At 38.4% G+C, this 8,795-nt stretch overlaps 1 protein-coding gene across 2 annotated transcripts in view; it reads right to left on the reverse strand.

Annotated features, from left to right (window-relative positions):
- Nucleotides 1-8,378, reverse strand: part of LOC131429611 (netrin receptor unc-5-like) — a 532,527-nt gene extending 524,149 nt beyond the window's left edge. For both annotated transcript variants that reach the window (XM_058593842.1, XM_058593841.1), the window contains exon 1: nucleotides 6,994-8,378. The gene's annotated coding sequence lies outside the window, so the exon portion shown is untranslated. The remainder of the gene's footprint in view (nucleotides 1-6,993) is intronic.
- Nucleotides 8,379-8,795: the final 417 nt, after the last annotated feature.

The following is an 8,795-nucleotide window of genomic DNA, read 5'->3' on the forward strand; positions in this document are numbered from 1 at the left end:
CACTCCGTATTAGAATGCGACCAAATATTTTTATATTCAGCCATTAAAGTCAGAATTGTGAGCCTATCGCATTGGATGCTAGGAATTATCATCTTGTGCGAGGGGTTTCACGTACAATGCGATATAATTCAGACAAATTTTGGATATCATGTACAGCCAAACATTTATGGAAGTAATGCGAGTTCAATTCTGTATACGGCGAGGTTGTTCAAACAATTATGCGATTGTGTGCTCATCGTCGCAATGAGCTTGTGCGATAGCATCATATGGGGAAAAATATGAACTTCAGTTATATGATTATGCGATGGTGATTATGAACAGCGTTTTAAACGATCTAATTCGTGCTACCTTATGCGATTTGTGGTTCTCTGGGTCGGCCTGATCGATGCTTCTTGTTTCGGACTCCGTTTTGGTTGTTTCTGCTTCTTATAGGTTCGAAGATTCAAATGTTCTTTAGCACGAAGAACATTTGACTTCGAAGTGCCCACTTTTTTGGCCACATCCCGAACTGAAACCTCCTTCTTTTGCTCGAACGCCTTCACGATACGTTTATCCAACTAAGGGTTAGCAGGACCTTTTTTTCGACTCGTTTTCGGTTTATCCTCAAAGGTGTTATCGTCACCGAACTTCCTGATTGCATTTCGCACTTACTGCTTCCATTTTCTCTTTCTCAGTGGCAGTCCGCGTTCCGTGCACCATTTGTACACAATTTTTCGACGTTGTTCTGCTGAAAGTCCACGCATTTCGAAACAAACTAATGAAAACGAAAAAACAACTGCACAAGTGGTTAAAGAATAGTGTAAACAACAGGACGCAGCCATAAAAATTGACAGATTCTGACAGTCAAGAAAAGGAACCCAATCTTTTGATTATAAGTCACTTAAACGATTATATCACCAGAAACGACAGAAAATTCATTTTAGAACTTGATCCACAACCAAAAAGTACCCTTCACACGAGTCTGAGCTTCGTTAAATTGGTTCAGTCATCTCCGAGAAAATTGAGCGGAGAGTATTCATTGAAAGATGAGTTTTCACTTGCGAGCAGTTGATTCAAAGGCAACAAAGAAAGAGTTTTTTACATCGAATTGTTATTGAGGATGAAAAGTGAATATTCTATGATAACCCCAGGAAGAAAAAAATACCACGCTATACCCGGTCAATGGTTGCTAACCGAATATTTATAGAGAGATTCTCTCTATCAAAAAGAAAAGTGGAAGAACTTTTTCTCCGGTATTCTGAATGGCGTACGTTTGTTACGCATGCGCTATACCTTCTTGTGTGACTTTCGGTCAGGATACAAGAATCCAGTGTAAATCACTTGTTACCTATGACAATCAGATGGCCACATGTCAGTATTGCCAAAAAGCTGTTCACTACGGTAAGCCATGTGATACACTGTACAAGGACAACGGTGCTTCCTTCACACAAACCCCAAGCAACCCCAGTATAACAGAAACAGCCATCGCCTCTCCTCCTAGGAAAAAGATGACAACTAGATCCAGCCATAAGGAAAAAAAATTTATCCTGATGTTAAACGGAATAAAAAATCTGAATGAAAAAAAATCTTCTTTTCAATTTGTAAACAGTTATGTGATGTTAATAAAGATTTCAATGTGGCAACCCTGCACCGACGACACGACCAGGCAGTCCGAAGAAAAATCCGTTAACAATTCACCTTCAGTTACCATAAATTGAGCCACCCCTTGGTAATGATAAAAATAATCTTCTGGAGCAACACTGCCATGGTTGCTACGAGCTTGTTACCAAGACGCTTCAAAAGTTCAAATAAACATAAACAACATAAACAAGTTTCGAGAAGAAATGTTCAACTTTCTCCTTTAACATAAATCATTTAAATTCAACTGACTGTTTCCTCGATTGCGGAAGATGGTTCAAACTCGGTAGGGATCGTCATCTAGCCGGATGCCTCAACAAATTAGCAGTTTCGATCCTATCGAAGACTATTGCATCAGTAATATTCCATTAACGGATCTTTTGGGGACAAGCCTTACATCCATTGGATTGATAACATATGCTATGTAAATAATTTTTTTTAGCAGTGACCGATAATTTAACACTATCTCTCAGATTTCCAAGCCACGATCCAAGTTTCCTTACGAAAAGAGATCTATTGTATGGTGTATTTGCACACTGTTCTAAAAGAAGAAATCGGAATCCGGTACTTAAATTATCCGTAGGTAATAGCATCAAACATCAACATTATTCAAACGTATAATTTCTTTTTAAAACTTTCTAGTCAACTTCTGATAAAATCTCGAATTTTAAAGTAATCCAAATTATGTGGTTTGCCTAATTTCTTTTAGCAAAATAAGCTAAATAAAGCGTATCAGTTCGAAATGGATATCCGCATAATACCGATTTTTCATATGAGACACAAACTCCTTAACAATACATTTTCTGGGAGGGTTCTTTGATAAACGGGAGATGATTATCAGAGATACAATAACGACCTGTCAATTATTTTTCACGCAATATGGAATTTTTAAATACATACATTTATTCCGATTCTGCATTTCGATCGAATGTGAGGTTCAATTCATATATTTTAATCGAGTGTTATTTTTTATATGAAAAACTCGAACTCAATCGAAAGACTAAATGAAAATTTCTGATTCGACCGAAATACAGGTTCGCTGTGAATGTATGTATCAAAAGAATTCCAAATTACAATAAAAATTATGTGCAGATCGATATTTACACAATCTTCTCATTTTATCGGTTGACGTATCGGTGGTTTTTTCTCACAAATTGTATACACCAAATTTAAATGAAATTTATTTGTTTTACCTATTTTTATATATATAAAAATAGGTATAGAATTCGCTCAAACTTTCGAAAAATTTTCCGAGGCCAGGAGGGCCGAATGTCATATACCAATCGATTCAGCTCGACGAACTGAGCAAATGTCTGTGTGTGTATGTGTGTTGTCAACTAAGAGGTCGAGATCTCAGAGATGGCTGGACCGATTTTGATCAAACTAGTCGCAAATGAAAGGTCTCCCCGTCACCCAGAACGCTTTTGAATGGTTTTGAGATCGGATGTTTACTTTTTGAGTTATACGAAGTTTTATGTCAAAATTTGCAGTTTTTTGACAGTATCTGTCACAATTGACCTTGAAAACAGAATATGTTTTCAGACTTAGATTCCGCATGGTAATAGCTATCCAACAAGCCATAGATTGTTAAAATCCGTCCATTTTTAACGGAGATATCGAATTTTTTGTGTAAGCGACTTTTCCCCCATATTCCAGCAGTAGAAGTTCTGAGCGCTGTATGGCAAAGAAAGGCTTGGGAGCAACGTAAAACACGATTTTTCATACTGTTACATACAATAGTTTCTAAGTACCAAAAAGACTGTGAACAGCATTATTTTTCATGACATTTTGCCCCGGACCAATTTTAGCACGGTTCATTTTTGGCAACATAATCGTTCGAATATGACATAGTGGAAAGATGGCAGTACTTCCGAATTCTACAAAATTTATAATTATATTGATTTAAACTGCTTACAGCAATAAATGCTGGAAGAACAAAACACCCATATACCATTTGAATCAGTTCGTCGAGATCAGCAAATGCGTATGTGACAAATAATTTCACTCAATTTTTTACCTTATTTTCGAAGATGACTCAACCGTTTTCTACAAACTCAGATTCATATGAAAATTCGTATGCTCCTAAACAAGGTTCCTGAATTATGTTTGGATCCGACTTCTGGTTCCGGAACTACAGGATGATATGTGAAACGAAATTAAAATTGTTTAACTTATTTTCCTCGTAGATGGCTGAACCGATCTAATATTCAAATGATATCTATGAATCATCTAAGATTTGCTGATTTGAATAGTCGACAACCAAATAAACTTATTTCAGTTTTAGTGGTATTCAGTTTTCGATTCGGAAGGCACCCAACAATTTAACTCGTACTACGATTTCTCAAAGATGTCCATACTGATTTTTAAACATATTGAAACAAATGTAAACTAATCAGGTGAATTTGTTTGACTTCGGCTACACCGATTTTCGAATTCCGGCTCCAGTATCGAATCGTTTCTCAAAGCTCAATCGTTTTCTCAAATAAAGCCAAATCGAATTTCAGAAAAAAATTCAAATTTAAATAAACTTATAGTCCCACACAAAATTAATCAATTTTATTCAATGCTGACTTCCGATTCTATGGAATTACAGGAGGATGAATTTTTAAAATTCAAACCGATATAGAAGATGATAATCCCGAAAAGCTTGAAAGTTGGACTCAAAACTATTGCAATTTATTCGTCATATGGCCATACGAATCGGTTTGTTTATGCTGGTTCCTGAATACCGGCTCTGGAAGTACCTTAAATTACCGTAAATTCTAAAGTGGAACTCACTTCGACATATCATGAAAAGTTCAATCGATTGTAACCTTTTTAGATAGAGTAATGAGTAATTAAAATGTCAAATTGCAGCTTAAAACGACGGTCATTAAAATAATGTCATGAAAACCGAAGAATATTCATGAAAAAACACAAGCGGATTGATAAAAAAAAGGTATCATCTCACTGATAGGTGGATTAAGCACGTTTTTATTACCGAAACCGGTAGCCACGGTGAAGGTAACTGTTATTCGAAAACAACAGTTGTTTAGTCTTGGTGGCCAGTCACATATATTTTTCGAACGATTTCATTTTGACATTACGAGTTATTGAGGGGTAGTTAAATTTGTGATACAGTTTTAATATACGAGTGGCAGGTCGTGTCGTCGCCTGCACGCTATACAAAATTGAGTAAAGCACGCTGTGTGCTAGGCGGTGGCGTTTTGTTATTCCGTACCGATGCGTACTGATTTTGCATCATTTTTATGGCAGTTTGAAAGTTTTGATACTCATTGCCCTATAATTTTGGAACCGGAAATCGAATCTGGATGAAATGGCACACTATCTTTAGAGAAACTGAGAGCTTTAATTTGAATCAAGATTTGTGTAAATCAGTTTAACCGTTACTGAGAAATCGAAGTGATTTCCGTTTTTGGAGCTTTGTTTCACTATTACCGGTGCGTTCGGAAGCGAGAATTGGGGAACAAAGTAGATTTATATACCCACGAACTAACATGTTCTACACCTGCAAGATGCATTTACCAAGATGCAATTGCACCTCGATTCGCAATCACTTTTAAAAAAATGAATGATTTTAAAATTTTTCACTTATCACGCTGTAATATTGGAACCAAAAGTCGGATCCGGATCAAAGTTGACTTTTTAAAGAATTTCGAGACCTTTCATTTGCAATTAGTTTGTAAAAATCGGTTGAGGGATTTCGGAGAAAATTGAATGCGCATTTTCTCATATTTTGCCTTGTAATTCCGGAACCGGAAAGCGGATAAAAATAAAATTTAATGACGTGCTATGCGACTATACGAGCTTTCGTTTGAACCTAAATTTGTGCAAATCGGTCACGCCATCTTTGAGAAAAGTGAGTGACATTTTTTTCATTTTTTTGTGTATATCACCCTGTAATTCCGGAACCGGAAGTCGGATCGGGATAAAATTCAATAGCGTTCTATGGGACTATGAGACCTTTCATTTGAATCTTTGTTTGTGAAAATCGGTTTAGACATTTCTGAGAAAATCGAGTGACATTATTCGTCACGTACACACATACATACATACATACACACAGACATTTGCTCAATTCTTTGAGCTGAGTCGAATGGTATGTGCCATTCGGCTCTCCAGGACTCGGTTCAAAAGTCGATTTTCACAATGATTGTATAGCCTTTCTATATGAGAAAGGCAATACCGGCCGGACTACTAAGAACGACACGATAAAGTTATTCTCCTACATGACAATGCTCAGCCTCATGTCGGAAAAGCCATGAAAAAATATTTGGAAACGCTCAAGTGGGACATTTTACGGCGACCGCCGTATTCTCCAGACATTGCTCTTTCTAATTGTTGGTCGTTCCGACGATCTGGCAGGTCATCGGTTTACTTCTTTCGCAGAAATTGAAAATTGGTATCATACTTGGATCACCTCAAAAGACGAGACATATTTTCGAGATGGAATTATAAAATTGCCTGAAAGGTGGAGAAAAATAGTAACTAGCGATGAATGATACTTTGATTATTCTTAAAATTCTAATTATTTTGAAATAAACTTAACTCCTAAAAAAACCGTACCAAATTTTTTATACTCCTAAGATAACATTATCAGAACAGTAATTCCTGAGTTAGTTTATGTGTTATTGTATTCAATACAGAAAAAGAACGTTTTATCATTTGAAAGATCACAATCTTTTAGGAAAAACTATTTTGACTATTCTTTTTGTAGTAATACAAAAGGTTAATTGTAGAAATACAAAAGATTGATTAAGACGTTAGGTAGGACATTGCACTTCGGTGTTTTGCAAATGGCATTAACTTTACGTCTTTCTAGCGGTTTATGCTGAGCTGCTGAGTCTCGTTAGCAGTTCGGTATAAACTGATAACGCACTGATGAGTCGAATACGAAAAGTAAAAATAAAACAATATAAAAGAGTGTTTGCGATTACACTCTTGTCGTATTTCTGCTACAAACTTAGAACAATCCTTCATGTGCAAGAATATCATACCTCCAGAAACGTGGTGATTTTCGTAAGTTTTTCACATTTCCGATTCTAGCATACTATTAAAAATACTCCAATGAACAATAGTTTCACCCAAACGCCCTCTAGCGAATAAATACAACACAAATGATAGCAGCCGTAATCCTTCAAACTTTTACCAGTGATGAAAACAATCGGAATATTGCAAAAGTATTCCGTACGGTAGTAGAACTACGTTGAAAAATTTCATTGATGCACAGAACAAAGAATAAAGTCCCAACCCGATTGCGAAAACTCCCACTTCGCTGTCCTCAGAAGTAGCAAATAACAATTTCCGAACAATTTAAATCAACGCAACACAAACTCGATAAATGTTCCCAGAAAGGCCCCGAAACAGGTAACTTACTTTGGTTTTATCTCCACGCGAAACGGAATGCTTGCTTTTATTCTTCCAACGACAGACAGGTTGACTTCGTCCTTTAGTCGGTGCTTCGTCGGTCGTATTATCCTTCTGATGACAATAAATTAAAATGTTTGCCTCACCGTCGTTGTCGCACTGCCAGGGCCGTCTATTAAAACTCCCGGTTGTTTTTTTTCTTCCCTCTTTATGTTCACTCGATCCCGCTAGGAAACACGTACCGAGCACATATACCAGGCGACACACTTTTGTTTCAAGAGATCCTTTTTCACATGGGTACAGCTAAAGGCAAGAAAATCACACTTCACCGTCGACTTTAACGCTTCTTAATCCTTTTCTGTTTGCTTCCACTTGTTGACACAGTCCTCTCTTTTTGTTGAGCCACTGTTTGCTCAGCTTTTTGACTCTCTAATCACTTTCTTCTTCTACACAAACGAAACAATCACGTAAGCTCACTAAATCATCATCCACGGCTATTAGGCCACCCTTTATTTCTGTTTTATTCGAGATCCCGTTCAGGGACACCGTCGTTTTCCACGAAGCGGACCTCCCACTAATTTATCATAATTATCGAGACTCTTCAATCAATGCAGCGAACGCATGGCCGAATGGAAGAGCCGCTAGTTAGTGTATAAACCGGCGTTAATCGACTATAGATTTCCTGGGAATTGCTAACCATAGGGCACACCGCCAACAGTCGGCAGTCGGGTGAAACCTGCGATTTTATCGGAGGCGCATAAATTGACCGGGCTTCGTTCGGTTGTTCAAACACACTTAAACGCGAACCCAGTAGAACGAAGACACACTTGGCCAACGGTTATCGTGGCCTCTTCCTCGCTGTGCACTTTGTCTTCCCCGATAAAGGCTCCTTTTGGCGGGCGGGCGGGCGACCGGACCGTCTCAATACATCGCGCGCCCCGGTTATAATCACGATAAATGAACCGATAATTTCCCACCTTTGCCAGTTGCGTTCGTTTTATTTTTTCTTATCCCATCCACTTTTCACTGTTGTTTGCTGGTCTTCCGTGTACCGCGCGAGCCAGAAAAGCACGCGAATCATCAACCATACTATTGAACTCGATTCACGGCCAACTCGAAAAACACCGGTGTCTTCATGTATGCTGCTTCCAGATCGAAGCGAAACTCACACTTGCCCCAGTTTCTTCCAAACACGGTAATTAGCACCAACTTCATACAAATTTAAGCTCTTGATCTGCGCGATTCGTGAGCCACTTGTAATAATCACACGCGCGCGGCGGCACTATAATTACAGTCCAGGAAATCCAAGGAATCTCTTGGAGAAGATCGCGACCAAAGGTATCGTGAATCCCACCGTCCTAACGCGCTAACACCCGACGTAACTCCGAAGAGAGATGAAGAGCAACTGAAGGCACCGGCCGTGCGATGTTTGTACCGTCGGTACTCGCAAAGAGTACACGAGAGGAATGGAAGTTCGACTGTGAGAAGTTACGGTGTGGAAAAGTAACTGCGAGAGTCGTCGGCTAAATTCGGCCCAGTTGAACTTGAAGCATAAAAGCTCCGGTTGAGCGAAAGAGCGGAGCGTACGCGTAGGAGTTTGAGTTCGCATTGTTTATATATTTTTTTCCTCTCTGTTTACAGTTTCTAGCCGATGCCGGTATGGGCTTGGGTTTACTTTTCAACGGATAAGAGGGCACTCAAAATGTGCTTATGATAACAGGGAGAGTGAGTGTACTGTGTGCTGTGTTCATTTGAGTTGCTCGTTTTCAGGAAGCTTCAACTGTTTATTCGTGAGTGTTGTTCTGAAGAAA

Source organism: Malaya genurostris, chromosome 2 (assembly GCF_030247185.1).
Source record: "Malaya genurostris strain Urasoe2022 chromosome 2, Malgen_1.1, whole genome shotgun sequence".
Taxonomy (NCBI): Eukaryota; Metazoa; Arthropoda; class Insecta; order Diptera; family Culicidae; genus Malaya; species Malaya genurostris.